Source organism: Electrona antarctica (assembly GCF_951216825.1).
Source record: "Electrona antarctica genome assembly, chromosome: 20".
NCBI lineage: Eukaryota > Metazoa > Chordata > Actinopteri > Myctophiformes > Myctophidae > Electrona > Electrona antarctica.
The window spans coordinates 25494663-25508699 of NC_136801.1; the positions used below are offsets into that span (position 1 = coordinate 25494663).

General features: G+C 43.5%; 1 protein-coding gene across 9 annotated transcripts in view; it reads left to right on the top strand.

Moving 5' to 3' along the window:
• Positions 1 to 5550: 5550 nt before the first annotated feature.
• Positions 5551 to 14037, top strand: part of wwp1 (WW domain containing E3 ubiquitin protein ligase 1) — a 62004-nt gene continuing 53517 nt past the window's right edge. For 4 of the 9 annotated variants that reach the window (XR_013788552.1, XR_013788553.1, XM_079490224.1 and 1 more), the window contains exon 1: positions 5612 to 5766. The gene's annotated coding sequence lies outside the window, so the exon portion shown is untranslated. The other 5 variants (XM_079490227.1, XM_079490226.1, XM_079490225.1 and 2 more) reach the window with 5 other exon arrangements.

Here is a 14037-nt window from a genome sequence, read left to right on the forward strand (position 1 = left end):
ATGGTGTCGTCCACTCACAGTTAACAGCTTTTTGTATTGAGTTGTACTTGAAATGTACTGTAATTCTGCAAACTGTTAATCAATCAATCAATCAATCAATCAATCAATCAATCAATCAATCAATCAAAACTCTGCTGAATCACCTCTAATTCTGCTGCAAATGGACTTATGCTGGGTGGTTCTGTTTGGAGGTAGTTGCCTGACCCTGCAGTAATTTCTGTAGTTGTTGCCCTTTTTTCTGCCATCACATGCTGTAGAATGGGTGATAGAAGCTGCTGAAACTGCTGTGACTGGTGATCCAATAATGATTTCAGCCACGCTGGATCCGGGGGTCCCTCTGTAGCTCCCAAATCCTCATCCATGCATTTCACTTCTTTTTCACAGTATTATGGTCTGTAGTGGGCCAAGTGTTCTGCCTCGCTGGTGCTGACTGTTCTTACCGATTTCTTACGTGAAATTGTGAGGCCGAGTGGTCCACCTCACAGGTGCTGACTGCTCGCACAATGGGCCGAGTGTTCCGTGCAGAAAATGGGACCGACTAGGTTTTTGGTTGACCGTTTCGGTTACCTTGTGGAGTGACCAGTCACGAAAAATCACACCTGTGTGGAGTGAGGGGCGCTCTTATCATCATACATCATCTCATTCCAATTTCCGGCCAATCACCAATGCGTCTTCACCTTCGTCTTCAATGTTTGTATTTACACAAACACTCAAAACTGTCCATGGGAGTGAATGGGAGTGTTAGTGTTTGTTAGTGTTTTGCACAAACGTTAGTGTTTGCACAAACACTCAAAACTGAAAACTGGCCATTCATTGTCAATGACATTCAAGGTTAGTGTTTGCACAAACACTCAAAACTGGCCATTCATTGTCAATGGCATTCAAGGTTAGTGTTTGCACAAACACTCAAAACTGGCCATTCATTGTCAATGGCATTCAATGTTTGTGTTAGGACAAACACTAAAAACTGGCCATTCATTGTCAATGGTATTCAATGTTGTGTTAGGACAATGTTTGTGTTTACACAAACCTTCAAAGCTGGACATATGGGGCTAGCGCCCCTCAAAAACAAGATACTTCCACAGACCATGTGGTGGATATCTCATAAACTTTAAATATGTATAACATTTTGGAATAATTCAGGCAGCTCACAGAAAAGGTGTTGAGTGGGAATGGGAATGGACAACAGATACTCTTGCCTTAACAAGTGAACTCTGTTTTACCCCGTTGGACTGTCATGCAACTTTGCGGAAAGGACATTATAACAACAAAACGATACAAAACTGAATCTTTAGCCAAATAAATCTGCGTATTTATATAAATATATATATAATATATTTATATTTTAAGTCCCACCCCTGTTTTTCCAGTTTAGACTGTATAGGATTGTTGAATTGGCTTGTAATAACATCAAAGCTGGAATCTTGCTTTGGATGCCCAGTACCCTGGAGATGAATACATATAGGCCAGGGGTGGGCAACTTTGACGATGGAGAGGGCCACTATATTTCCACACTCACTCCCTAGGGCCATATATTACTGTCGTAGCAAAAATAGCCGATCTACAAGCTCAAAACGCGTCGCGCTGCGACGCGTTTTGAGCTTGTAGATCGGCTATTTTTGCTATATTCGAATTGAAATCTTGATTTTTTTTTGCTATTTTTGAATTGGAATCCTGAAAATTAACATTTTTATGTAATTTCAAATGCCTTTAATTATACTTGTGTTGCGCAACGAGCTACTAATTTAGACTGAAGTAATTAGTCATGTTTGCATGTTGGAATTGTAACAGCTGAAACCAATATTATATCAGTATTCTGACATTAACCTGAGGGCCACATTAAGTGAAGGTGGGGGCCGCATGTGGCCCCCGGGCCGCCAGTTGCCCACCCCTGATATAGGCAGTACATACCTGCAGACAAGTGTTGACTCCCTCACTTGACTTGTTTACTATGAACCACTGGGCATTCATACAGAGATGTGTAATTCACACCAGATTATGGAAATGGAAGAACCCCCCGCCCCCCGGGGGCATCCCGTAATATAATTATTACATTTATTATAATAATTATTATAATAAATATAATATAAACTAGAACTGCACTCTGTCGAGTGCCTACTTGCTTGTTGCACACAAGTAGGCCATAAATGGCCGCGCAAGCAGAGCGCACAACTACAACTACTGTCGACCGCTACAAACTGTCAAATCTCAGCTTCTCTGTGAAAGAACGTTTGAAATATTGAATTATTAGGTTTAGCTATTTGCTACGTACCTAGTTTTTGGAGGTAAAAAAGTAGTATTGTTAAGTATGGTAATAGACGGCTTTCGATGGTGACGTATATGTCGATCAGTGTCGGGTGGATTAAAGGAAATGCCTCTATGTGGCTGATGAATGAATATCAACATCCTATTACATCCTAATACTGGGGGGTCCCCCCAGTCAAAAAACACTTTGTTTGAAATAGACACTCATGCTTTCTAAGGTGTGATTTGGGGTCCTAAGGATGAATACAAAATTAATATCAATATACAAAGCAAGGACACCCCGACATTCCTTCATAACTATTTTTCTAAGGTTAGTAACGTTCACAATCATTTCACAGGAGCTACATTGTTGTGTTTCATTTTTAACTAAGGGACTGCAATGGAAATAAGCTGTTGGCTTTCTTGCATTTATTCTTTTGATGGTGATGTATAACTATGTGCATTTTTCTGTACATGTAAACAATCAATCAAAAAAAATGACCCAAGAGACGTTCAGAAACTTTGGGCAAATTTCTGCAATGTGACTGAAGTAGCTTATTTAGAAAACATATGGGAAAATCACAAAAGGCACGAGATTGAATTCCTTGAAGCATACAAGTGGTTTTCATGTGGGAGTTTGAATAACTGCATGTTCACATTGGACTCTGTTTTCTTTCTTTATAATATCTGGCAGAGAAAGTTGTTTTCGCACTGAGAGTTGAAAAGAGAGTTGAGCCAGAAGGCAAAGCTCTCTGTCTACCGAGCAATCTTCGTTCCTACTCTCACATATGGTCATGAAGTGTGGGTCATGACCGAAACAATACAAGTGGCCGAAATGCGTTTTCTTCGACGGGTGGCTGGCATCTCCCTCAGAGGTAGGGTGAGAAGTTCAGTCACACGAGAGAGACTCGGAGTAGAGTCGCTGCTTCTTCGCCTGGAAAGGAGCCAGCGTAGGTGGTTCGGGCATCTGATGCCTCTCAGGCGTCTCCCTAGGGAGGTCCTCGAGGAAAGTCCCACTGGGAGGAGACCCCGGGGCAGACCAAGGCGCAGTTGGAGGAAACACATCGACTCACTGGCCTTGGAACGTCTTGGGATCCCCCAGGAGGAAGTCACTAATGTTGCTCTGGAGAGGGAAGTCTGGAACACTTTGGTGGAGCTGTTGCCCCAGCGACCCGACTACGGATAATCGGTTGAAGATGGATGGATGGATGAGAAAGTGGACTAAGATGCACCTGCTCATGCCTGTGCAGTGAATGATTGTATTGTCTTGTATTGTCTTGCCCCCAGACCCGCATTGACCGCTGTGAGCAATTTTTAACTTTTTTCATTAGTAAGTTCGACTCAATTAGGTCTCAGCTGGCCACTGCACCGCCCTTTTCAACTGCCTCTATATGTGCAGTATATTGCTCCTATCACCCCCGTTACCTCCCTCTGCATTTTAAAGTATTTTATTGAATTTCTACAATTTTACAAAGTATCACAGTACAAAGAACAATATTCAAGGCTTGACATTACATCAGATAAAGTCTACATGTCATCATATTAAAACATCAAGGTTACACAAGTCGTCCAATCAATACATCAATACATTCAGTTACAAAACAATTTTGGCAAAATGACCGGGGCCTCACATCAATAAACCCCCCACCAGTCGGCCACAGAGCCGTGTTCATACAAGTACGCCGCAGTGCAGTCACATATCGCAATACCTTTAAGATGCCTGAGGGGCGAGCACGCATCCGCCTCGTTGACGGCAGATTGCTGGGCGAGCGCTGGTGTTTTGGCATGAGGGGTCAGATCAACATGGAATGAATTCTGTACTTCCCATATAAGGAGCATGCCTTGAGTGTACAGGGTTTGATGAAGTCAGATCAACATATGGAATGTCAGAACAGGTCAGCTCAGCTCCATACAGTATATGAGAATCTAAGGGTGGTAGCGGGGACATCCTCTTGAGTGTACAGGGTTTGATGAGGGCCCAGGTAGGGCCGGGCCTTAATTTTCGGGGCTGTTGAGAACTCTAGCTTTTGCCGGCTGCGGCTGCACTAATAACTTTGGGGCAGGCCCGTCTAGAGTTTGAATGGACAGGTATAAGTCAAAAGGGAGACATCGAAGAGGAATGATGGATGGGGAAGGATCAACACTCAACAGGTTCTGACATATATCCATATATGGAGATCTAAGGGTTTGAGGTTAGATGAGTTGCTGGCCAATATCGATGACATCAGGGATCTCCATATAACTGCGACAGCAGATCGCATTTACTATATATCCATCCCTGATGATGTCACGTGATGTCACAATGACTTGGGCACCATATATGGGGCCTAGTGACCAGGGGGCTGATGTCACATGATGTCACGATGACCTGGGGGCTTGCTTGGGGTGAGTGACAGGGATTTGAGTTAGTGACGTAGAGTGATGGGGAATGTGGAGATTAGGTGTCAAAAACGCAAGGTTTCATAGTTAACTGCATGCGACCTCCGGTCGCAATCAACCGTTAACCAATATCCATGAAATAATACATGCATTACATTTACCTGGGCTGGGTTTCATAAAGTGACTATAATGCCAGAGTGGGCCAGTTTAATCGTGGGTGGCGGGTGCAGTCTCCATAGTTTTTCTCCTTTTGAGTTCAGTTTTCACTTGTCTGCATCTACTATGACATTGTCCGTTGACATTTTACACCAAGTTTTCCAAATCTTAAAAACAGTCACACAAATACATACCCAGAATAAATTATAAATTTCTTTTTTACAGTTAAAAATGCCATATAAAATGTTTCTGTGGCATGGCACCTTTACTTCTATAAGCCTATTGTGCATTTTGCTCCAGACGTCTTTCGACCTGGCTGTTACAGCAAGTGCCAAATGTTCTCTAAATAGAGACCATGGCGTCCTCTGGTGGCCTGGCAACATCTCTCTCTCTCTTTCTCGCGCGCGCACAGCGCCGCACACACGCACACGCGCGCGCGCACACACACACACACACACACACACACACACACACACACACACACACACACACACACACACACACACACACACACACACACACACACACACACACACACACACACACACACACACACACACACACACACACACACACACACACACACACACACACACACACACACACACACACACACACGTCATGTAATTACAGATCGGTTTAATTAAAAAAGAAAGTTCCGGATTGCAAGAAGAAAATAGAAAGTACAAACAACAGGACAAATATACAGAAAAACAACAATACAACAACGATGTCAAGGTTCGGGTAGTCTCGCGTTGCCAGACTGTTGCCTCTCGTCTGTGGCACGTCCGGGTAGTGGTGATGACATCACTGACGATACCTTGGTACGTTTGTCCTAGCCTGCTGTGTGTGTCTGTAAGGGCTGCTGCTGGAGAGAATGATGATGGCAAAACAACCGGCCTGAAAAGAAAACAACACGACTGTGAGCCAGGGCATTTTACCAGCTTACAAGACACACTGGGAGTCGACCAAAAAAAGGAGTGGACGGTAAAATGAAAAAGAGACATGTGTTTTTCTGGCTTCGTTCCCTCGCCATGAATTACTTTCTGTCGTTGACAATACATGTTTACTAGCTCTGAACCATTGAAGTGGGGTTATAGAAGGCAGCTCTGTGTGTGATGGCGGACGCCAGGCTAACAAAACGACTGCGTCGCACGAACGCTGGCCGCGAGCAAAAATGACGCATTTTCACATGTGAAAAGTGTCGACGCGACGCGCGGCGATACTTTTTCGAGGTGAAAATGCGTCAAATTTTGTTGAGCGACGTTTGGTTTGTCGAAAGGGTCGCACGGTGAAGTCAAAGCTGCTAAACTAGCAGTTGGATTGGATGTAATGAGCTGGTGTTGTTGTTTAGCTTTATTTATTCGCATTATGACTCAAAATTGATATTATAACTCTTGTTGAGAACGGGTACATGAAACAGTTCTTATAACTTCTTAAGTCGCGCAGGCGCAGCGTTTTAAAGTAAGTTGTTTTATATTTATCCAGCCTGGTTGGCTAAAGGTTGCTAAGCTGCTCACACTCAGGTAGAGGACCGTTACACCGCAATTGGTGACCGGTCGAATACTGTGTCTCTAAAGTTGGCTGCGAAAAGATTTGTTTGGGGGTTTTAGATGGCACTTGTGGGGGCATAGCATTTTATTGACTTTTAGCACGAAATAATACTACTTATCAGCAATAATCTTAACGCCATTTACCATAAATGTACTACAGATCAGATCTCTCTGAACTCACAGTTGCAAATGGGTCACCTATTGTCCTGTAGCATTAACTTAGCTAACGTACTTGGCATATCAACCTGACTATCTGCAAATTATACTTTTATGAGCTCATTAACTAGCTTTGATTGCTCAAATGTTTCTCCACTGTTTTGGTGCCGGTCAAAACTAAATATGTAACTTAGAAGTGTATTAGATGTATCTGTTCAGTCCAAGTTCAGTCCATTGTATTTTGTAACTTAAGTCAGTTGTTGGGAGTGGTTTTGAATATTAACAAGCTGTTATTAACTTCTTACTAGCTGAATTACATGGAAAGAAAGAGAGAGAAAGCAAGCAAGCAGACTACTCCTGCTGATGTGCCAGACAGGCACATATTTCCCACAGAGTTGTGATTTGTTTGCAAGGTTTGTGTTTGGTCACTGTAGCTGAGTCAATATGGATAAACATAGGCCTGACGTGAGGCATGCTGTTATTTCTTGCTGCCTAGCTAGTGCATATTATCAAAATCACATACATAAACAGGACAGAAGAAAAACTGCACTACTGAGTAGGAAGAACCGAGGCGAAAAGGAGACGTGCAATGTGTTTGTGTCACACCAATCTTGAGAACCCAAAGGCAAATAAAGGAATAACAGCACCCTTTTTTCCTGCAAGTCAACAGTCTGTCTCAAGAGACACACTGACTGGGGGGAATCATTTACAGGAAGTTGTCACTTGAGCAGCAACTTATACTGGCTGGCCCTGAAATTATACTTATTTTCTGTCATTCTCTCACACCTCTCTTTAACAGACTTTCTCACACGCGAGCACGCACACACACACTCTCTCTCTCTGACCTTTTGCAAAGCAAGGAAACAGCTGTTGGGGAAAGCTGTAGTGTAGACCACCCCCACTGTGTGAAACTGGTGGCGTGTGCCAAGCTAGAAACATGGTTCATGAACTGAAGGCCTGTTTGTTGTTGTAAGGTTGTTGTAAGTTGGGTTAGCATTACGTTACGTTAATTATCCAAGGAGTGCACAAGCAATGAAAACAGATGGACGGTTAAGTCACGTTCTCATTACTGAGGCTAAATCAGACCAATGTTGAGAACTTTTGGGAGGTGGGTGGCTGTATGCATAAATCTTATGCAGTGCAGCCTGAGCTGTCTAGACAGATTGATCTGCACTTCTGATGGGATAACGGTTAATAAGCAGAGACTGTTAAAATGCACGTCACAAGCCCATATTCACTCCGACGGATCAACAACAACAGCTGCACGGCTGCAAGGATGGGACACTTTACCTCATGAGTTGTTTTCTGAATTTGATAGTGGCAGAGGATGGAGGTTATGACTTAGCTTTTTTGCAGCCTGGATTCGCAGAGCTGGGGTGTGGGCAGAGAGAGAGAGGGGAAGAGACTTTAGCCCTTTTCATGTAAGGGAACACCCCACTGACATCATGGTCTCCCCTGATGTTTGTGGTGAGCACAGCTCACACACTGGGCGAGTGTGTGTGTGTGTGTGTCTGTGTGTGTGTGTGTGCGTGCGTGTATAAACTGTCATGTGGGTGAAATAAGAGAGCTTTAAGCTCACTGTATGAACCCAAATGCTTAAGGTCTGTCAACAACCTTCCCCAGCAAAAAAGCTTGTCCGTGATCTTGCACACAGACGTGCAAGCACTCACTCTGCAAAATTTGAAATGCATATTGCAGGGGGTTGACGTCCATAAATGCTCAGAATATTTGTGTGTCGGTTTGTCTGTCTGCCTTTCTTGTACATAACTCAGGAAGCGTCTGACCGATCAACTGCAAACTTGCTGTGTGTATCGACAAGGACCCATGTGTGTTTTGTGCTGAGTGGGAATTTGGTTGGATTCGCGGTTTTCCAGAAACAAATCCATACATCTCTGTATGTGTGTGTTTTTAATGCCCATATATAGAGATCTGTCTGTCTGTACATTTTCTACTTTCAATCTACTTGCCCAAATGCCATGCCCACTTGCCCGGAAAGTATACATTACCTAGCCCGGGTTCCAGCCTGCTTCGCTGCGTTCCGCCGCAAATTTGTTTTGTCACGCCGCTACTCAGTCTGGACAGGGTCCTATCTCCAAGGTAGACGGTTGAAATCGACCCGTGGCTTCTGATTGGTCTGTGGTGCAGGTTGGGGGAAAAACACCAGTTTGACGTATCAATGCACACTGCACAGCTGCTGCACTCTACAATGTACGTATCATTCACTAAACTCACCCCACACAGGCTGTCAGAATTTAGTTTTTTCTGTAGGTTTTACTCTTGAGTCACAAGTAAGAAAACATGAACAGAGTGGCGCTAGCTGACATATCGGCAACAACGTGGCTACGTAACAGGTGGCGTTATGAAATACGAGTCTGCTGCTGCCAGACTGAGTAGTGATTGACAAAACAAATTCACGGAACGCAGCAAAGCAGCCTGGAACCCAGGCTATACATTACGTATCATTATAAAATGATAATTTGAATTACCGTTAAATTTAACAATTTTCTTAACTTTCTGGGACTGTGCGATTAAAGAATGTCATACCTCAATTGTTACTCCAAATACCTACATATCTATGAATATTACTTAAGTGTAGCAACAATGCTATTTTACATTCCACATACCAGAAGACAGAGCGCTTTGGCCACGTTCAGGTGTTTAGACAGGTATCTCGTGTTGTTTATAGACTGTTGCGTCCCCTCTCAAACGAGCACTTGCCTGGCCGGGCAACCTGAAAGCACTGACTCTTGGAAGAGTGTAGAATCTCTACGATAAACAAGAATAACTGGGTTATTTTGTGTCCCTTTATGCCCATGTGTAACGCCCGGGAATCCCGGCCGTTACCCATGCATAGAGATCCCTGATATCATAGGCTGGCCTCAATACCTCAATAAAATCATGCAATGTGTTGCACATTGAATAACAAGAGATCAGATAACAATCATTCAGATATAGTGTTTATTCATACGCTTATGGTCTTATTTTTGCCTTCAGAGTTGTTTTTACTGCTGCACACCCAATTGCGTCTCTGAAGTTAAATTGAGTTGTATTATGGCCCCTACACACTGTAGGAGTTTTAAAGTTGTCGGCGAGTCATCAGATCGTTATGTATTTCACACTACAGGAGTCGTTAAAAAAATCGACTGTCATTACATCTTTGTGGCTTTCACACTAAACGATTGGTCGCCGACTAGGGATAAAACTGCAAGAGTACACCAAGATGCGATCGAGACCTGATACATATAGACCAATTAATTGTTTACAAACATTGGGACTGGGTGCACGGGTTGACTGTTTCATGTAATCAATTCCCAACAGATCTCCAAACCTGTTTTGGGGAGCGCTGGTTTCAGTTCATTCAACCTCCTCGTGTGTGTTGGCTAGTGAGATGCACCCTAGGAGACATTTATACTTCAAAGCGCAACAGTACTGCACATAGAGAACAGCTGATATACAAGCTCACATCGCATTGCGGATGTGACTGTTGTGAGCGTAGAGGTCTGCGTGCGCGACACCATCGCGGGACGAAGCATAAATTATACTTGATGGACTGCAGGTGCGCGTGCAGCCGTGGACAACCAGGCTCTGCTGCCGTTATGATGAGCGCACCTCCCGTTCTTATGGCAGCGACTGGAGGTGTGGTTTTGAGGACAACTGTTTTTAATTGCTATTATTGTTCAAACACAACAGAAACCAATGGATTATATACCGGTATTTCAAGGGCAAGAGATCACAATAAAGATCCTAATCATTCTTCCTCCACACTGGGATAAAAACAGCATCTGAAAGTTTGATGGTGCATTTTTTACACGTGAGTGCAGTTAGAACTTTTCCATTGCATCTTATAAGAGGTGGTGTTCTTCTGCTGCCGTTGTGTGCACGCATGCTGTTGCTTATCAGTGTGACGTCGTCTGTTAAGGCGTCTATAGGCTACATAATTTGTATTTTATTCCAATTCATTTTGACATCTCACGTACGCGCAGGATGCCGTGATACAAGCGTGAGACCCGAGACCAACACGTCTCTCTCTCCCTCTCTCTGTCTCTCTCTGCGTGCACACACACAGAAATAGGCTACACAGGGCGAATGTGTATGATAGCATAGCCTACGTGCGCGAGACAGGACGTTAAATCTTGATTCTCATTAAATCTCTCCGTATGTACGCACGCACACACAGCGCACAAGGTCCAAAAGTTTGCAGTGTTGATGCGGTTTATCAACATTATTCAAGTGAAATGCGTAACAGCAATATTGGGCTAATATAGCTACCAATATGTACGACACAGGGATTTACCGACGGAATATATATCTTATCAGATCATCTATCGATACAGTCGACACTCAACAGACAGACTGTCCTGTTCTATCATTGGCTGTAGCCTTCAGGCCTTCTCGGGACGCAGTCGCAACCCAGTTCATACTGTATGATGTCCAGTCGGCGACAGAGTCAAATATCAAACCTGCTAGATATTCAGAAACGCTCGGGAAGGCGTCGGCGAGTGCTTTTATCGGCGCTGGATCTTCTCACAGCTCCTTTCTCACACACAGCGAGCAAAAACTCTGTGATCAAAGCCCGGTCTTACGTCAGATCGGGAGTTTTGTCGACGAGCGCCAAAAATGCTCCCAGACAGCATAATCGGAGCAAATATCGTGCAGTGTAGTACGAGCCATTATAGTGTACAGAGCCTACAAGATGAACAAGGGTCAAATAAATTAAACAGTGATCTGTCTTTCTGGAAATGTTTTCCACTGCCTTGTCGGTCATGCAGGGGCCGTTTCCAGCTTCCCATAGTAAGACACTCACTCACTATGCTATTAAGAAAATTGGGTTTACACTACCTAAAGTTTTCCTAGTTTGTCTCTTTATCAGCTATACAGTTTCAGATTCAACTAGAAAAAGTGCCCTTCTGGGCACAGGTCTCCACCAGGAGGATAGGATTGTGTGATGTTTGGCAAAATGTTTAGGAGTAATATAAACATGTTTTTTTGTTTGTTTTTTGCAACAATTTTCTTCATTTTGTTGAGGAAATGCAGAGCCAGATCACTCATAGCATCTCTGAGGATAGAATTCTGGATGAGCAGGACATGTGCAGCATTTTGAACGAAACAGGCCACTCCTGAAAACTTTGGAAAGCAATGTTAGCCAATCAGTGTAGAATCTGAGAAATCCAACAGACTCGTCTTGATCACATGACTACAGAGATCGTGTGTACCGATTTGCGTGAGATTTGGATGAAATCTGTGCGACTAACATAAGCAATGTGTTTAGCAGAAATCGGCCTCATGGTGGCGCTATAACCGGCAGATGTGGAGGGATGCAGGGAAAATGTTTTTCCATGGCCTCTAGGGAGTGCGCATACATAAGTTGTATACAGATTGATGCAGTTATAGCTAAAAACAGGAATTGGCCTGTTATAGCGCCACCATGAGGCTGATTTGGAAAATAATGAGTGGCATGTCGTCCTCGGCCTAGTGGAAATGTGCGTGTATAATTTCACGGAAATTGCACACTGTTTTTGTGATTTGTGGCATTTTGTTCGAAACGGACCATTCATGTGAGCTTTGGAAGCCAATATTAGCCAATCAGGATGGAAGATGGGAAATGGTGCAAATCCGTGTTGATCACATGACTATGTAGATAGTGTATACCGAATTGTGTGATGTATGGATAAAATGTGTACGGGTAATCTACAGAAATGTGTTTTGCCTAAATCGGCCTCATGGTGGCGCTATAACAGGCCGTTGAGGAATATTTGGGGCAGAGGTTCATCGTTGGCATCCATGGAGTGTGTGTGCACAGTTTGGCATGGATCGGGCCAACGGTACCGGAGATTAGCTGATAACGGACGGACGGACGGACGGACGGAAGGACACACACACACACACACGGACGGAGTGCAAAACATACTCTCTCCCCATGCCGTCGGCCTGGTGGAGACAATTATTTAGTTTCGTTTAAAAGCCAAGCCTTTATAGCTTGTTTGTGAGTTCATAATTCATATGAGATTTTGTGGTTCTACTAGCCAGTGAAAATTCAGCTGTGGTGCTTGTAGTATGTTGATAATATGTCTATAGTGGCCTTAGCTGATGGTTAGAGAGCCCGTCTGGGAAGACAAAGGTCTCTGGTTTGATTCCAATGTCAGACTGAGCAAGGCACTTAACACTCAACTGTCTGCTCCCAGAGTGCTTCAACCAACGGCTGCTCACTACTCCTATGTTGGGTAAAATGCATAGGACAAATTTAATGTATGTTATTATAATGCACTTTCTGCTTGCCTGTCATTGTCAGTAGGTAGAAAAGTAATAGTTAAGATACTGTTTCAGCCCATTGGGATTATGCTAGTTTAGCTCTCACAAACGGCATCCATTCTATACATTCGCACTGTAGCGTGTCAGTTAGCCCATGTTGTGTCTTTCAATAGGGCATAGCAGTGGGCGTGGTTTTCTGGTTCCACTGAAAAATCGCCAATCTTTTCCCATAGAGGTTTACAAAACATATTTATATCAATTATTTTAAGCCAATCAATCAAGCCATCCAGGATCCTGGTGAATCATGACCACGATTCTGTTGAAAAAAATCTGTAGAACTTTTAGTACGTCGGACCAAACGCATGCATCCGCCCACTGTTATTCCCTATATAGTGTGTCCGTGCCAGCCCGCCATTTATATTGTGGAGCCCTGCATTGTGTAGCAGAGCAGTATCTGTCTTGTAAGCACACCCTCCCCTCCCCCCCCCCCCCCCCCCCCCCCCCACAGAACTCACTGCAGGCTTTCTCATTTTTTATATTTTGTTGTCTGACTATCGCGTCGGGACAACATGACCTAGCCTTTCACAACATTCTTGTTTTATACATGCCTTTCATGATAAGGAATTAATGAAAGCAGAAATATTCCATGTACGGTTAAAGCCTAACGTCATTCCCAGATCCGTCATGGTTAAAGTACTCTTGCATAACTGGACCTGTTTCTATTACCCAAGTTTGTAGCTATTGTCCTAATAACAGCTTGTTTATTTGATGCTGGTGGTGTGTGATAATGATCATCACATGGCTGAGGCAATCAATGTTTTTTCCCCCCCTCAAGGGCAAGTGTGCATATCAGAGGCTGTAGGCATACAGTACTACAGTGATCAAGGCTTAATGGAAGGTCAAGTGAATCCGATTCAAACACGCTGTGTTTATCTCACTGTGTGCGTGCGTGTTAGACTTTATCTAAACTGCCACTGTGGCAAACCTTTTGAAGACAGAATAACATGATGCATGCTAAGGCTTTATTTTGAAGTAATAGTTCAAACTAGCGAATGATGAAAACCTTGCCTTGAGGTACAGCACTTACAGCATACTAGAAACTACTACTGTCTACGCCGGCCTATATGACAAGTTGCAGTTCACATAGGTTACTCACAATTCACAAAGCACATGGATAGGACTTTATTAATTAACAGATTAAAGAGTAACACAAGTGGACAAAAGTTTCCCATAGAAAGGAGAAGACATTCACAGTGCTGACACCCCCGTCCCCTTTCTCTTTTGTATATATGTTTTATAT